This window comes from Narcine bancroftii, chromosome 6, assembly GCF_036971445.1.
Source record: "Narcine bancroftii isolate sNarBan1 chromosome 6, sNarBan1.hap1, whole genome shotgun sequence".
In the NCBI taxonomy this organism is placed as follows: domain Eukaryota; kingdom Metazoa; phylum Chordata; class Chondrichthyes; order Torpediniformes; family Narcinidae; genus Narcine; species Narcine bancroftii.
Genome location: NC_091474.1, coordinates 155,746,521 through 155,765,792, shown reverse-complemented (window position 1 = coordinate 155,765,792; position 19,272 = coordinate 155,746,521).

The following is a 19,272-nucleotide window of genomic DNA, read 5'->3' as shown; positions in this document are numbered from 1 at the left end:
TTTCTTTTGAATATTACTTCTTTTTTTTTGAAGACTTTATTTAAAATTTTATAACATGAATACAATAAAGAATTACATTTAAAGAAAAATAGAAAAAAAATTAAAAAGGTATGATTACAATATTACATCAGAAAACTACACAAAATAACCCCCCCGTTAATTGTAACACAATATTAATAGTCTAACTTAAAATTAGTCCAACCCTACCCCCCAAAATAAAGAGCGAAGAGTTAATAAAATTGACAATATTATATATGAAAAAAAATACCCACTTACAAAAAAGAGATAAAACTTAATCTAAAAAAATTCTAACAACAACAAAAAAAAATTGTCAATACTAAAATATCACACTTAAATATATATTTAAATCAAACTTAAATACATATAATTAGCAAACGGAGTCCACTTTTGAATATTACTTCTGAATCTAATTTCACTACACTTTCAATTTCTAATTCCTGATCACACCAACTCCCTGTGTAAAGTACACACTGGTAACCACAACAATGATCTGAAATCTATGTTATGCTTACTCTACTCTGAGCTCTGTTAGGGGAAGAGATTCAAGAATGTGCTCAAAGCCTTCTTGAGGAAATGCAACATTCCCACCGACTCCTGGGACTCCATGATCCATGGTAACCTTGCAGTGATGGGAGGTGGAAGGAACACTACAATTCTTAGCTTACCCACTCACAAAAAAATCGATCAGCTGTTACAAGACATCTACCTCTCCACAATCAGGTTCCTCAACAACAAACACAATCAAGGACTAATTTAAGGATTCTGACTTGTGCACTTTCTTGATTTTCTTTGCTCTCCCTGTATTGACTAGTCAGCTGGTTTATATTCATTATCTGTTTACAGTTCTTTTAATTGTTTACATGTTCACACTGTGTGCAGTTTATTTTTTTGCACTACCAATTAGTGGTAATTTGGCTGTGCCTGCAGGAAAAAGGAATCTCAGGGCTGTATGTGATGTCGGTACTCTGACAAACTTTCAAACCAGAAACATTTATGATGTTTTACAGATGCTGCCTGATGCAATGAATATTTCCAGTGTTTTCTGTTTTAAAAAAAATCACTGATCTCTGTGTTATCCCAAGACTGCAATGGGACTTTGTTTCTCTTCAGACCTTAGGATTGAGGCAAACTGAAGACTTTCCATCTAACAGGAACTGCCTCAATTGATGATGAGTTTATTGTAATATACACAAGTACAATTATAGATGCATCTAAGTTCTTTCTTGCTGTAGTGTGACAGAGAATTGAGAGGTGGTTTGGGAGGTATTGTTAGAGCAGCTTGCACACACACATTTTAAAACAGAATATTTGCAGGACTTTTGCAGAATACTTTTTGCAGGAAGCAACAAAGTATCGACAGCAACTTGCCTGGGAGAGCACGTGATCTTTGCAGGCAGAGAAAAGTTTTGCTCTTGGAGAGGGAGGGAGTGAAACAGAGAGGAGAGACACAGAAATTAGTTCCAGAAGGATAAAGCTGGCAAATTTTGGAAAGCTGCCTGGTTGAAGGAGAAGACTGGCGATCTGAAAGGTAACCTGAAAGAAAGAGGATCATCTGGAGAACCCTGAAGGGGCAAGTTTTGTCAGCAAGACTGATTGAGAAGGAATCAATTGTGGATGTCCTGGAAAAGGAATCTCTCTCTCTCTGTAAATCTACAAGAACCCTCCTGAGTGGTAACCATTTGCCTGTTAAGGACCAAAGACTGGTGAACTTTGTTAATGCTAACTTCTGTGCACAGGACAAGAATTGCCTGCAACTAGTGAGATTGGACTGTGAACCAAAGAACTTTTCTAATCTTAAATATACATTACACACACCTGCCCTTAATATTAGAGGGGGGATTAAGTAGGTTAAGTAAGTTGATAGCAATAAGTTAGTTTAATTTTGTTTTTTTGTTCAAATATAATTAAAAACTACTTTTGTTGAAGTAACCCTGTGTTGTGGAGCATATCTATTGCTGCTGGTTTCTGGGGTCCTCTGGACCCCATAACAGTAGCCAATTAGGTCCATAATACACATCAACTACAAAGGGTTACATTAAATTTCCCCAGTAAGAAAGAGATAATAAATATTAAGAGTTGTATTCAGTGCAACATTTAAAAAAAATGTTTCAATTGTGCAAATAGGTCCTTTTGGTGCTTCCGTTGCAGTTTATGGTTAGGTAGTAACAGGGTGGGGTTCGGCTTTCAAGAGCCTGATATTGATGCTTACTTTGGGCAGATATGCATCTGCTTCAATTGTGCTGCTATTTTGTTCTCCAGCAGTGTTATATAGTCAGGAAAATGTGAACTATTTTCTAACCATGCAAGAATGCACCCTTCTCACTGTAGTGCCCCACTGTAGGCCGTATATGTATGTATGTGTGTATATTTATGTGTGTGTGTGTGTGTATATATATTTTTTATTTAAATATATTTTTTATTTTTATATATACATACATATCTATTTATTTAGAACCAAGCCATGAAAGACCCCAACAATGAAGACGCTGTTTACATCCGGTACCGCACGGATGGCAGTCTCTTCAATCTGAGGCGCCTGCAAGCTCACACCAAGACACAAGAGAAACTTGTCCGTGAACTACTCTTTGCAGACGATGCCGCTTTAGTTGCCCATTCAGAGCCAGCTCTTCAGCGCTTGACGTCCTGCTTTGCGGAAACTGCCAAAATGTTTGGCCTGGAAGTCAGCCTGAAGAAAACTGAGGTCCTCCATCAGCCAGCTCCCCACCATGATTACCAGCCCCCCCACATCTCCATCGGGCACACAAAACTCAAAATGGTCAACCAGTTTACCTATCTCGGCTGCACCATTTCATCAGATGCAAGGATCGACAATGAGATAGACAACAGACTCGCCAAGGCAAATAGCGCGTTTGGAAGACTACACAAAAGAGTCTGGAAAAACAACCAACTGAAAAACCTCACAAAGATAAGCGTATACAGAGCCGTTGTCATACCCACACTCCTGTTCGGCTCCGAATCATGGGTCCTCTACCGGCACCACCTACGGCTCCTAGAACGCTTCCACCAGCGTTGTCTCCGCTCCATCCTCAACATCCATTGGAGCGCTTACATCCCTAACGTCGAAGTACTCGAGATGGCAGAGGTCGACAGCATCGAGTCCACGCTGCTGAAGATCCAGCTGCGCTGGATGGGTCACGTCTCCAGAATGGAGGACCATCGCCTTCCCAAGATCGTGTTATATGGCGAGCTCTCCACTGGCCACCGTGACAGAGGTGCACCAAAGAAAAGGTACAAGGACTGCCTAAAGAAATCTCTTGGTGCCTGCCACATTGACCACCGCCAGTGGGCTGATAACGCCTCAAACCGTGCATCTTGGCGCCTCACAGTTTGGCGGGCAGCAACCTCCTTTGAAGAAGACCGCAGAGCCCACCTCACTGACAAAAGGCAAAGGAGGAAAAACCCAACACCCAACCCCAACCAACCAATTTTCCCCTGCAACCGCTGCAATCGTGTCTGCCTGTCCCGCATCGGACTTGTCAGCCACAAACGAGCCTGCAGCTGACGTGGACTTTTTACCCCCTCCATAAATCTTCGTCCGCGAAGCCAAGCCAAAGAGAGATGTATATATATATATATATATATATATGTGTGTGTGTGAACAGCTTCCTGAGATGGTGGAAGGCATCAGTAAGTAAAGTGTCTATTGTTATTTTAATCTTGCATCTCTAAGTTATTTAAGAAGCCTGCCAAGTAATATGATGGCAGTGGTAAAGCCATACAATTGATTGTAAGTCACTGAAGTGGAAGAATAGAAAAAACCTTACTGAAAAAAAATGGCTGGAGCAAAAGCAGTTCACCCAGTGATGGACTGGGAGGTTGAATCATTTAACAAGTCTCAGCAGAAGTGAAACTTAGCATTTAAAAGTTATTTTTAAAATGCAACAGCAGAGGAGAAGGTCAGTTATATACTTCTCTGGACAGGGGAGCGAGGCCTTGACTTATTTAATAGCTGGGAGCTTACAGAGGTTGAGAAAAATGATCCAGAGCAGATATTTGCAAAGTTTGCTTCTCACCTTGAACCCAGGATCATCATAGAATTAAACGGTATGAATTTCAAGGCTTAATGCAAGAGATTTTCCTCACTAGACTAAAAATTGTTGCTGAAAAATGCAGATTGAAGGATTTAGAGGAAAGATTAGTTGATCATCTAATACGGGGGAGTTCCCATCCAGAAGTGCAAAAGTCTCTTATAGGGAAGGTTAAGAGAAGCTGGCCGAAGCTATAGACAGCCAGAGCCTTCGAAGCCACGAGGATACAAATTAAATCCCTATCTATGCAGACCTACCCACAGAAAATAAACGGAAGGATTAATGCTATAAGAACATCATCGGAAAAGTGCAAACCCCCCAAGACCTGCAGGAAGCGTGGCAGACAACAGCCCTTCAATGACTGAAACAAATACCCAGCATATGGTTCTGAATGCAGAGCCTGTGGTAAAGCAAACCACTGGGTGAAGATGTGCAAGTCTGGTACAAATAACGCAGTAATATCAGTGAAGAAAAATGACAAGAAGATCCACCACATAAAAGGAAACAACAATGAGGACTCCAACACCCAGATACTGGACATAGAATCTATACACCTTCACAAGACGTCAGGTGAGATGAAAGAAGGAAGCGAGTTGCACACAGGATCCAAATACAGAGAAGAATCCAGAACAAGGTTACAATATTTAACCTAAAGATGAAACTGGATACTGGATCACAAAGCAACATCCTTCCACTCAGACTCTACCGCCAGATGTTCTCAGAGAACATAATAAAAGGGCATCCAAATGATGGTGCTTTTGAAACAGCAAGTGTTATATTAATGGCCTATGGTGGATCAAGCATCTAGGGAGAGCTAAGATCAATGGCTGCTATAAGAGAAAGAACATTCTCTGTACATTCTATATGGTAGACGCAGACAGACTGGCAATTCTCGGCCTGCATGGCTGCCAGGAGTTACAATTGATCTCTGTCAATTATGAGATTGTGGCGGCCCGCAATTGAGGAGATCGGGCCGGCACATCGCGTGACAGCAGACGTGGACAGAGATCGCTAAAGCAACTACCAGGACAAAGAACCGATGGGGGTAGAAGCTGGGGCAGCATCAGACCAACAGTCCTAAAATGGCGTTAGTCAAGCTGCCCAGCTAACTCAGCAGAAACAGGCTGGGGAAGAAGGACATTCATATGGATGGAAGTTCTCACCCGCTATTGTTATTCATATGGATGACTCAGTCAATCAGCAAAAACAATGGGAACTTGAACAGTATAAAAGCAGCGAGCTTAACCTGCCACATTGTGTGCATGTGTTTCTCTGTAGCAGTCAGCTACAAGATCTGGATGAAGAAGATACGCCAAAAGTACAGAAAAATGCAACAAAAGGAAATGATTTTTACAGAAGTACCTGCCAGGCCACGGTACACAGTGGGAGCAGACTTGTTCACCGAGAATCAAGAGTGGTATTTAATAGTAGCTTGTTACTACTAACTTTCCATTCGTCAAAGGGGTGTAAGACCTGAGAGCATCAAGTTTCACCTAAGAAATGAGAGCGCTCCTTGCTGAACAAGGAATATGTGACATTGGAACACAGTTCACATCACAAGAATTCAGAAAGCTGGTTGCAGAGTATGGGTTTGTTATCACTACATCAGCCCCATTCCATCCCAAAGGTCGTGGGTTCATTGAAAGACAAGTGCTGTACACTTGTTAAGTGTTGTGTAACAAAAGACCCAGACCTCGCTCTTCTATCATTATGAGCAACACCTTTAAAGGATGTGTTGGAATCTAGGGGTTAAAACATCATGGAATATATGACTATTTAACAATATTATATTTACTTCATGTTTACTGGTGGAATCTAGGGGTTAAAATATCACGGAATATATGACTGTAACAATTTTATATTTACTTCATGGTTAAGGGAAAAGAGTAATGTAATTAAGTGGCAATGACAGCATGGAGCAAAGTTGGCTGAGTCCAGTAGGGGTAGAATTGTTTGCTCCCATAAAACAAGGGAGAGGAAATGGATGAAACGATTTAGGAGGAATGCTCAAACTGAAGGAGGTGTTGAGTAGCACAGGAGACACAGGTCAGACCAGAACAAAGAGTATCCTGTAAGAAACAAAGGGAATGGAAAGCCAGTCTAGGAAGAAGATTAAGGCATGAGGAGGTGTTAAGGAGAACAGAAGAATTTGGCCAGACAGGAACAGAACGATGATTGGAAATATCTGGGGTAGGAATTGATTTCTGTTCAAAACAATAGGATGGTCTGATCTTGAGGATTTAAGAGGTCTACACCCGAGATAAACTGTAGAATAGGAAATTGCTGGTGATATACTTTATGTAAAAAGGAAGCCAACTTTTGTTCTGTATGGTAATTTGGATCTATATAAACTGAGCAGACTGGACAATAGGGGTCAGTCTTGGGGAATAGCTCACTGTGCTGGTGACCTATGAATTAACGACTGACCCAGAGCTCTGTTAAGCTTTATTCTTGTGCTGTGTAATAAACTGATTGTTGAACCGAATACCTTCTCCTATCACTTCATTCTAAAGGACACGCTGGACTCAGACGACACATAGACTAAATTAAGCGTAGGGTAAAGCCAGAGTCCGACAGATGACATGAAGTCCCCAACAGAACTTTTAAATGGCAGGACTCTGCCAAGCAAAATACACCCTAAAGACGACCAGGAGGAAACCAGTAGAAGACTGGCTGACATGCAAGAAGGACGCCAGCGTTATAACAAATGTGCACAAACATTGCCAGAATTCTTCAGAGGGCAGCATGTCTATATTCAAGAGCCCGTGTTGAAAACCTAGACCCCAGCAAAGGTCATCAGAGAAGCTGAGACACCAAGATCATACATTCACAAGGAACAGAAGCAGGGCATTTGGCCCATCGAGTCTTCCCCATGAAACCTCCCTGAGCTAAACTGTTCTCACATTGAGTTCCAAGTTCCAGCCTTGTCCCCATATCCCATGATACCTTGACTAATTAGACTAATTAGATACCTATCAATTTCCCTTTAAATTCCCCAAATGATCCTGCCTCCACAGATGCACGTGCAACAAATTCCACAAATCAACTACCCTAAAGAAATTTTCCCCATCTCTTGGTACTTTTTAAATTCTAAGACTTCCCTCTTGTCCTGGAATCCCCCAACAGGTTATTTACATCCACTCTGTCCAATCCATTCATTATTCAAAATATTTCTATGAGATCCCCTCTCATTCTTCTATATTCTAATGAATAAAGTCCAAGAGCCACAAGGTGTTCCTCATATGTTAGCCTTCTCATTCCTGGAATCATTTTGGTAAACCTCCTCTGTCCCCTCTCCAACTTTGCTATATCCTTTCTAAGAGATGGGGCCCAAACTGCACACAGTACTCCAAATGAGGTCTCATCAATACATCTTTATTCTTATACACAATCCCCTTTGAAACATATGTCAACATCACATTTGTCTTCTTTACCACTTATCCAACCTGATGGCCAACTTACAAGTTATCCTGCACGAGGACCCCCAAGTCCCTTTGTACTTCTGAGGTTTGAATTTTCTCCCATCCAAATAATAATCGAACCATTTATATCCTCTACCAAAATGCACAACTGTACATTTCTCAACATTATATCTTATCTGCCATTTCTTTGCCCATTCTCCTAAGCTGTCTCTGTGAGCTTTCGATTTCTTCTACACTTAGTACTTGGTGTCATCTGCAAACTTTGCCACAAAACCATTTAATCCACAATCTAAATCATCAATATACATTGTAAAAAGAAGCGGCCCCAACACTGACCCTTATGGAACACCACTAGTAACAGGCAACCAACCAGAATAGGATCCTTTTATTCCCACCCTTTGCTTCCTGCCTCTCAGCCAGTGCTTTACTCAATCTATTATTTTTCCAGTAATTCCATGGGCTCTCATCTTATTAAGCAGCCTCTTATGCAGCACCTAATTGAATGCCTTTTGAAAATCCAAAAACACTATATCCTCAGTCTCTCCCTTGTCCACCCTACTTGAAATTTCCTCAAAAAATTCCATTAGGTTGGTCAGGCAGAATCTTCCCTTCATGAAACCATGCGACCAATCATGTCATGCACTTTGAAGAATTCCATAATCTCATTCTTGAGGATCAATTCCAATATCTTTCCAACTACTGAAGTCAGATTAATAGGCCTATAATTTCATTTTATTTCTGCCTCCCTCCTTTCTTAAACACCGGAACTATATCTGCAACCTTCTAATCTTTGGGAACCATACCTGAGTCTATTGATTTCTGGAAAATCAATTCCAATGCCTCGACAATCTCCAAGGCCACCTCTTTCAGAACCTGTGGGTGCACCTCATCCGGTCCTGGAGGCTTAACTACTTTTAGACCATTCATCTTACTAAGCACCATCTCTTTTGTAATCTTGACTGTATTTTACTCTATTCCTGGAGATCTTTGAATAGCAGGTATATTGCTAATATCGTCCATAGTGAAGACTGATGCAAAATATTCATTTATTTCCTTTGCCATCTCTTTGTAACCCATTATAATTTCTCCATCTTTATTTTCAATAGGCCCTATATCTACACTTGTCTCTTTTACTTTTTATATATTTGAAGAAACCCCAGTATCCTTTTGTATGTTATTAGCCAATTTCCTTTCATAATTCATCTTTTCTTTCCTAATGACTTTCTTTGTTTCTCTGTCAGTTTTTAAAAAAATTTCCAGTCCTCTGCTTTTCCAGTAATTTTTGCTTCCCTGTATGCCCTTCCTTTTGCTTTTGTTTTAGCTTTAACCTCTCTTGTTAGTCACATCTGCGTCATTTTACCATTCATAATTTTCCTTTTCCTTGGAATATATTGATCATGTGCTTTATTTTTTTGTAGCAATATCAACAAATTCTGTTCTGCTGTCCCCCAACTAGCTTACTCTTCCAGTCAACTTGGGCCAGTTCCTCTCATACCACTGTAATTCCCTTTGTTCCACTGAAATATTGTCAGAAGATATATTTTTTTCCCTTTCAAATTGGAAGCTGAACTCTAACACATTGTGGTCACTACTTCCTAAGGGCTCCACAACCTTTAAATCCCTAATCACTTTAGGTTCATTACCCGTCACCCAATCCAAAACTGCCAATCCTCTGGTAGGCTGACTAATTCCAAAAAGCCATCATTTAGGCATTCTATAAATTCTTTCTCTTGATATCCTGTACCTTCCTGACATTCTCAATCTCCTTTCATATTAAAATCCCCCATAATTATCAGGACTTTCTCCTTCTGACCTGTTTTTTTCTAATTCCAGCTGCATCTTGCAGTCCATGTCCCGGCTGGTGTTTGGGGGTCCATATATTACAGCGAGTAAGGTCTTTTTACCCTTGCCATTTCTTATTTCAACCCATAAAAGATTCAAAAATTTCTGTCCCTATGTCCCTTCTTTCAAGTGATTTAATAGCATTGTTTACCATCAGGGCCACACTACCCCTCTCTACCTAACTGCCTATCTTTCCTATACAAGGTGTAACCCTGTACATTCAGTTCCCAATCACATCCCTCATTCAGCCATGTTTCGATGATGGCCAAAATGTCATACCTTTTCATTTGCATCTGCACAACTAGGTCATCTACCTTATTCACAATACTCCATGCATTTTAATACAATATCATTAGTCTGGTATCTGATTTCTCTGCAGCTCCATTGTTCATCAAATTATCTTGACTTTTCCTTTGTCCGTCTTTTATGTCTGTTTTTTGCTGCACATCAATTTGGACTTATTTTCAATTTTAACTTGGTCTACCATTACACCCTGGTTTCTTTCTACCCTAATCTCAGCACTAAGATTCAGATTCCACCCCCCACCCTCCCCAGCCAAATAAATTTAAACCCTCCCCAACATTGTCAAGACAGACTCTGGCAATCATCTGAGGAGGAACAGAATTCACATCCAGCTGACACAAAAGGTGATGAAGCAGAAAGCTTTAATACCAGCAAAGCCTGCAACACCAATATCAATTGAGGTATCAAGTGAAGAGACCACAATACCGAAACATCAACTCAGCAGTTGTCGGGTGAAGCACAACAAGCTACATCACCTACACGGGTACCAGCAACATAAGGAGTCCAACGGTTACAGCCAAATCCACAAGATGGCGTAGCAACATCCTGCCGCCAGTGCGATATCGATAAGAACTATTAAAAAAATATTTGTGTCAATAAACTAGCGTACAAGTTCTGATACTTAAGTTGCACTGGAAAGAAAGTGATAAAGAACACTAAATTGTTTTTTTTATCTTGAGAAGGAGGGATGTTATATAATCTGGATAATGTAAACTATTTTGTAACCACATAGTTTGCCCAGTGCGAAAGTTAAAAAAAAAATCACATTATGTGTGTTTTAATAAACCTAAATGGTGAAATAATTTGGCCAGGAATTAGTACTCTAGGTGTTCTAGTTGAATGCTTAGCCTGAATATATTATTATGCAGTTGACATCCATCCTCAGAACACCAATTAATCTTTCACTGAATGCTTACCAAGAACAATGGCACATGCTCATGGAAATGAATAGCTCGAGACCTCAAATGATCAAGGCACATGTAGATGATGATGGAAAACTTCTACGATTTAGCACCATTAAATCACATTATTTCTAACTGGTTGGAAAATAACAAAATGGGTTGAAATGTAAAATAATGCCATCTGCCAACTTTACAAATTCATAAACAGAAAATAGAGGGAATATTTTTACTTCAATCTAAAAGCTTGGAAAAGAGCAGCAGTGATGCCTTTGTGAAGGGTAATTGGGTACCTGTAACTACAGAGAGCAGGAATAAATAGGTCATTTGGATTGGAAGTTTGTGAATATTGGAATAGCATATGGATCTGTGCTAGATCTCAACCATCCAGAATTGTTTAATAATTTGGGTGCAGGGACCATGTGTAATATATCCAAGTTTACTGATGATTCAAAACTGGGTGGCAACTTAGCTGTGAGGAGGATGCCGAAAAGATTAAAGGAGTAAACACAGGATTTGCAAATGCACAAAAAAGAGCAGAATATGGGAAAATATGGTCTTCTGCTTTGGTAGAAAAAATTAGGGTAATTTTGAAATGGTGTGAGAATGAAAAACAATGTTCAGGAGGACACGAATCACTAAAAATAAATGTATAGGTACAGAAAGCAATTAGGAAGGAAATAATAATTTGACTGTTGCAAGAGGATTGGAGTGCACTAAAATATATCTTGCTCCAATTACATAGGCTTCTGAGTTATCACATGTGGGAATATTGTGCTACAGTCTGGTCTCTATTTTATATGAAGGGCCTTCAGACTAATTCTGGGATGACAAGTAGGTTTATGACCAAAGTGAGCAGACTAGTTTAGAAGAATGAGAAGTGATATCATGGAAACACAAAATATTAACTGGATTTGGTAAGGTGGAAGGATGGTAGTTATTTGGGTTGGGGTGCATTAGGAGATGTACTGAACCCACCTCCCAAAAAAATATTGTACTATTCAGGGGTCATTCATCCATTCCCTTCAAACTCTCAAATGGTTTTATATTAAATTCCATCATCTGCAAACTTAATACAAATGTTAACAATGAAGTTAGTGCATCTGTTAAGTATGTGAATGGAGGAGTGGTAAAAAAGTGTTCATCCAATTATACCACATGTCCATTTATGAGCTTGTAGGATTAATTTCATGAAAATGTTTAACCAATTTGTAAGATGTTACATAGATGGAGGATGAAACATTCTTGGGACAAAAAATGAGCTGTGTTATGGACCATAGCACATAACACCATGGACAGCTTTTGGACTTATTTCCAATTTTAACTTGGAATTTTAATTTTAATTTTCTCTTAAAGGATGGAATTCTGCTGGGAACTGTGTGTGACTTGTGGTGCATCTGGGTCGAAATGTGCAGACAGAGAGAGAATGGAATGTTCAGGATGGCAGTTGGCACGGTGGAGACCAACCAGGAGAGCTGTGTGAAAGGTACATGCTTCATAAGATAACGAAGGGTTAAAAACCACAATTTGAAAACTGAGGGAAGTCATCTAAGGATGCCTTGAAAAAGGATATGTAAGCTTACGAAAACTCAACATCAATCATTTTTCTCTCCAATGTTCAATACAACGTCCTTTTGTTATTCAGTTGGGGGAGAAACTGAATTTGGACATTGAGCTTTGTGAATGAATTCTGTGGACTGTGTTTTTGGACTGACTCACCTGTTATTTTTTGAGGGGGTTTTCTCTTTTTGAATATTGGGCACTGACTATAACGGTCTGGGTTTTTTTTTTACATGCACACTTTTTTGAAGATATTTGTTATAGTTACTTATAGTGGGGTTAATTGGGTTAAGCCATTATATTGTTAATAGTCATTAATAAATTTAGAGTTAAAAATTTAACCCTTCTGTTGTTGCTGGTTTGAGGCATAACAGCTGCAACCTCATGCCTGTACAGTTCACTTCCTCTTTCATTAGCTCCTCCTACAATTAAATTGCATTCACAATAAATTTTTCCAAGACCGCAAGTCAACTAATGCTTAACATCAAAACTATTGCAAAAATATGTCAGTATCAGGTAACAATTAAATTTTAAAAAATCATCAGAATTAATATAATAAGCACACAGTTTTATTAAAACAAACACATTCAATGTATTGACATTCATCATTGAAGTGATGTACTGCATTCAGGACACCTTCTGTTTATACAACCGTGGTACTAAACATTATACGGTATAACAGTCTGCTGATAGAAATTGTGCGTGGATTTATACCTGATTTTTTGACAGCTGGTGTAATACAAAATATTGCAATTTTTGTCAAACAAATACCTTGGTTAGACTATTAACCTGAGAATAATTTATCTGTTTAAAGTATTGAACCAAATTGTAAAGAAAACACACCTTGGTCAAGAATGCAAGCTTACCTCCTTAAAATAGAGACAAATACTACATTAGTCAACAGTGGAAAGGCACAAGCAAAATAATATTTGGAATACAAATCATGGCATTTCATATGCTGTTAAATCCACTGTTTAACATACTACCATTTTAAATCCCTGAAGCTCAATTTAATGATTGCATTGGCTCTTGCCTATAAATTCTTGTCATTATAAATTCCTGATAATGATAAAAGATATTTTGTTCTGAAGCTGGTTTTATTTGATTCCAGTGGCACCTTAGCAAATTAAAAGGGTCTTATAATCCTTGTACTGCAAAATTTTCAAAATATAGTAATAACTTATTTGATAAATGAAAGTACAATATAATGTGCTGCCTTTTCTCTACAGCATATATTAATTACTACAAGCCATTTGAAATTTGATGCATGTTAAAGGCCTAATTGCCTTTTTTTTCCCCCAAAAGAGCTGAAGTTAATTCAGGGATTCAACAATCGGTGATTGCAAAGTTTCTTCTAAAACTGTCACCATTTTTCCAACATTGAAAAGCACAGGAAAAATCCCTTTGGCCCACAATTTCTGCATCAAACACAATGTGAAAATTAAATATCTCTTTCAATAACCTAAGCTACATCGTATGTAGCCTTGGATAAAATGTCTTGTGATACTATTTAATCTAACATATCAAGGATATTTCATTCTCCCTTTTGGCCTTCTTAATTCCCTCCATTAGTTCTTTCATGCCATCTTTACATTTCTTAAAGGGCTTTGCTGATTTTAGTTTCTTACACCTTACATATACTTTCTTTTTCCTTTGGACTTAATTCATAACCTTTCTCTTCATGCAACGTTACTTTCCCATCCTTTCTCAGAACTCTGATCAGTTGGTCCTGAAGCAACTTCCATATGGTCAGATATGGACTTGTCCAATGATAGCTGCTCCCAATTAATGCCCTCTAGGTATTCCCTAATAATGTCATTTCCACCCTCTTTACCCGCCCCCCCCTCCCCCAAGTAAGGTCCAGATTTATTCCAAACTATCTTAAAACTGTTGTGATCTCTGTTCTCAAAATGCTCTCTCACTGAAAGTCCAGTCACCTGGACTCATTTCCCAAAACAAGCTCCAGTTAGTCCCTCCTCTAGTTGGACTATCCATATAATTTCAAGAAACCCTCTTGAATGAGGAAGTCTCACTCAATATTGGAGAAGTTCAAGTCATTCTCAACAACAAGCCTGTTGCTTTTACATCTAAAGGCAATATAATCCAAACATAATTTAGCTGAATAGAATAATGATGGGGGATAATGATGAGGGGTGAAGTGTTAGAGGAGATTCAGTATGTCACCAAAGATTCTCAGAAACTTCCATAAGTGTATAGTGGAGAGCATTCTGGCTTATGGCATTATTGTCTGGTATGGAGGTGCCAACACTCAGCACAAGAACTCACAAAAGCCCAGTATAGACAGGAGAGTGTGAACACCATTGCTTAACCTGAATACTCTATGGCACAATCTGCAAGTCCTTCATTGGTCTTATCAGTTGCTTCAAGGCACCCTTCTCAACGAGGCCTATCTAAGAAGAATTTTAGAGTCACTTCAGAAAAAAAGTTCAACCACATCTACTAGCCATGTTATGTGTCATCATTAAAAGCTTTGGCAGGGGTAGCCAATTGATATTGGGCTCCCTCATGAGACATTCAGCCAATCGACACAGAAGGTTGCATCATCATTAAGTGCATATAACAATTCAAAACAGGAAGGACCATAAATGTAATTAATACCATATATTTCAGTGTATAAGTTGACTTACAGATAAATCAGGTCCCCATTTTCAGCCTTATTTTTATGGTTTTATCATATATCGGGACATGTAAGTTGACCCCCACAATTTTCGGCAAGGAACTTGCTGGAGACTGGTGTCTGGACTTTCCAGCAACAACCCAGACTTTGTTACAACACCTAAAAATAAATCTGTAAATTAAGCAAGTTTAAAGGAACAAAACCTATGTTTCTGGCCGGGAAGATGCCAAAAGGAGTTGGGTCCAAGTCTTCAGCATTGGATGCTGCCAGAGTCGGTGACAGCAACTCCATTCTCAACATCAGGTGTGATGTCAACCGCATCAAAGGAGTCACCTCGCTGCCAAAGTGTGTTTGGTGCAGAAACCATGGCAACATGTTAGCTCCTGGGCAGGAATGAGGATCTTGGCCTCTACAATTATAGAATGTCTGGGAATAGGTTATAGCAGCGCCTGGCAGTGAGGAGATGTCAGGGAGCGGTGGCGCTGGTGGTGGGGAGGTGCTTCATGTCAACTTGTATGCCAAATTTACAACGAGCGGTGTTTTGAGTTGAATTTATCTGGTGTATAAGTTGACTCCCCCCACCATTTTTGAGGGTTTCAAGATTTGACTTGTATGCCAAAATATACGGTATATTGCCTCCAGTGCAGTGAATGGGCCCAGTATAAACCCACATTACATACAAGTTGAGGATAGTCCAATTTATTACCTATAGACTTTGATGAAGACTGAAAATATGAATTCCTAACAAATAAATAAAAAATGAATAGACTTTTTTGGAGTTGATAGTATTTTGATAGAAACATAGAAGATAGGAGCAGGAGTAGGTCATTCGACCCTTCTCCGCCATTGATCTTAAAGTTCAGTACCCCGTCCCCGCCTTATCTCCGTAACCCTTAATACCCTTATACTGAAGAAATATATCTAATTCCCTCTTAAATATATTTAATGAACCTGTCTCTACTGCCCTCTGTGGCAATGAATTCCACAGATTCACCACCCTCTGGGTAAAGAAATTCCTCCTCATCTCGGTCCTAAATGGTTTGCCTATTATCCTCAAACCATGGCCCCGGGTTCTGGATTTTCCCATCATTGGAAACATCCCATCTGCATCCATTCTGTCCAGTCCTGCCAGAATTTTATATGTCTCTATGAGATCCCCTCTCAATCTTCTAAACTCCAGCGAGTACAATCCCAATTTGCGCAATCTTTCCTCATAAGTCATTCCTGCCATTCCAGGTATCAGCCTAGTGAATCGCCTCTGCACTCCCTCCATTGCAAGAACATCCTTCCTTAGATAAGGTGACCAAAACTGCACACAATACTCCAGGTGGGGTCTCACCAAGGCCCTATACAGCTGCAGTAAGGTATCCTTGTTCCTATACTCAAACCCTCTTGATATGAAGGCCAACATACCATTTGCCTTTTTAACCGCCTGCTGTACCTGCATGCTCGCCTTCAGAGACTGATGTACAAGTACCCCTAGGTCTCTCTGCACTTCCCCATCTCTTAATCTATTGCCATTCAAATAGTAATCTGCCCTCCGGTTTGTATTACCAAAGTGGATGACCTCACATTTATCCACATTGTAGTGCATTTGCCATGTATCTGCCCAGACCCTCAATTTATCCAAATCACACTGGAGCTTCCTGACCCCCTCTTCCGCGCACACAACCCCTCCTAGCTTAGTGTCATCTGCAAATTTGGAGATATTACATCCAATCCCCTCATCCAGATCATTAATGTAAATTGTGAACAGCTGGGGTCCCAGTACTGATCCCTGTGGCACCCCACTGCCACTCAGAAAACGAGCCATTTATCCCAACTCTTTGTCTTCTACCTGCCAGCCAGTTCTCAATCCACATCAATACTTTGCGCCCAATCCCATGAGCCTTGATTTTGGAAGCCAGTCGTTTATGCGGGACCTTATCGAAGGCTTTTTGGAAGTCCAGGTACGCCACATCCACTGGCTCTCCCCCATCTATTTTACCTGTCACCATCTCAAAGAATTCCAATAGATTTGTCAAGCACGATTTACCTTTTGTAAATCCATGTTGACTCCGTCCGATCCCTTCTCTGCTAGTCATATGCTCCATTTCAATTTTGCAATTTCTATTTGGACCTGGATTTTTTTGATTAATCTTTTACATTTTACAACATGCCCTGAAATGTTTTTGTCAGTAGTGACAAAAAAACAAAATAAATAAAATTATTTTAATTTCCAATGCCAAGGTTAATGTGTCATCACTTGTGTATTTTGCTCAGATCACTCAGAAAAACGTTAACAATGCTAGTTATAAGGGAGAATCTTCTCTCTCTCTCTCTCTGTGCATGTCATCCTGCATGCATTGTAAAATATATGACCTGCTTTGATCATACTACGAGTAGAAAGCGACAAGTCACTTACCATTGACATTGATACTTTGAGCATTTCATTTATGAGTTCAATATTTTACTTTATGTTCAGAAATAAATTTTCCTTCCCAGAATCACAGATAATTTTATTTCAACAATTGAAATAACCCTTTGAGTTTTCCAACATTTACCATTTCTATTGCCAATTTTAATATCAAGTCTGATGCCATGAATATTGAGTATAATAATGGTCTCTTATGAAATTCAATGCTGCAACAATGTCAATTCACATCTAACAGGATTAGACAAAGTAAATACAGACACTCACCAATGACTGAGGAGTCACTGTTTTGGATACAGGATATGTCATTTGGAATTGAGATCAGGAGAAATGTTTCCATCCTGGAGGGTGATGATGCTGTACTCGACCCCGAAGGAGAGGCAGACTGGAAATTAATTATGTTTGACAGAAAGGTAGATATATTCCTTCATGCTGAGGGATCAAGAAATTGGTTGGGTAGGGGGTGGGGTGTGCGGGTGTGAAAGAAAGAAAAAAACCAAAGCGTTGCACTGAAGTGAGATGATATTATGGCTTTCAGTGCTTCTACAATTGAAATACACAGAACCAGCATTGTTACTACGGAAATAAATTAAACAGATCAGAGTTGCTATCTTCAATACCAAACATATTCCTAATAGAATGACATTACAAGAATAAATTGGATAGGGGAAGGAAATAGGTGCTAAGATTGATATAAGCAACCTGCTTTCAGTTAAGTATAGGTAGCTAACTGAGTTCACATAGCTTGCTTATTATTATAATTTCAGGGTGACATTAATACCAACCATGTTATTGTTTGCCTTCATCCATTGTTGTAGCTAAATGGGTGACATCTTAGATTCTGTTGCAGCATAAATAGAAACTGGGTTATGCCCTGGAAGCTCAGACTTTTCTCAAATGAGATCAGCTTGCTGCCAAAACAGCTTTGCAGACAAGAGTTCAGAGAAGTTGGAGCACATACAATAGCCTCATAGCTCGTGCTGCAACTGATAACAACTGCTGAGGCAGTGATTCCATAAAGCAATGATCTGCTGTCCTGTCTCAATAAAAACGCTGGACATGATTGTGCTATTTTCTTCATTAGTTCCATTATTATTAACCAAAATCCAGCCAGTCCAGACTTCTGGAGTACCAAACAATAGCTGTCCCTCTAACATATACTGCATCTAATGTGCCTCATGAATTCTTCAGTTTCGTAATGAAATGCAAGATATGGTTTTCATATGGATAGACAAGTGGTGTTTATGCAGACACAAAGGCTTCAATATTACGCTGAAACTAGATATTAAATCAGTTAAATCAAAGTTGTTTTCTCTCTTCTGTTGCAAACAGGTTCTGGGTTTAGTTACGATAAAATAACAAAAAGCTGATTATACCATAAACTTGCCAAATTTACCTTCAGAAAAACAAACTGAATTTAGTCTTATCCTGGTCAAGGGTTTATTAGTAGGATGGATAGAGAACATCCGTGTTAGAATGCTGAATGGACTCAGTGGTGTTTCTACTATATTATATTCTAAAGAATAATACCTAGTGTCGCTGAGAATATTCTCCCAGAATCACAGTGCGGCTTTCGCGCAAACAGAGGAACCACTGACATGGTCTTTGCCCTCAGACAGCTCCAAGAAAAGTGCAGAGAACAAAACAAAGGACTCTACATCACCTTTGTTGACCTCACCAAAGCCTTCGACACCGTGAGCAGGAAAGGGCTTTGGCAAATACTAGAGCGCATCGGATGTCCCCCAAAGTTCCTCAACATGATTATCCAACTGCACGAAAACCAACAAGGTCGGGTCAGATACAGCAATGAGCTCTCTGAACCCTTCTCCATTAACAATGGCGTGAAGCAAGGCTGTGTTCTCGCACCAACCCTCTTTTCAATCTTCTTCAGCATGATGCTGAACCAAGCCATGAAAGACCCCAACAATGAAGACGCTGTTTACATCCGGTACCGCACGGATGGCAGTCTCTTCAATCTGAGGCGCCTGCAAGCTCACACCAAGACACAAGAGAAACTTGTCCGTGAACTACTCTTTGCAGATGATGCCGCTTTAGTTGCCCATTCAGAGCCAGCTCTTCAGCGCTTGACGTCCTGCTTTGCGGAAACTGCCAAAATGTTTGGCCT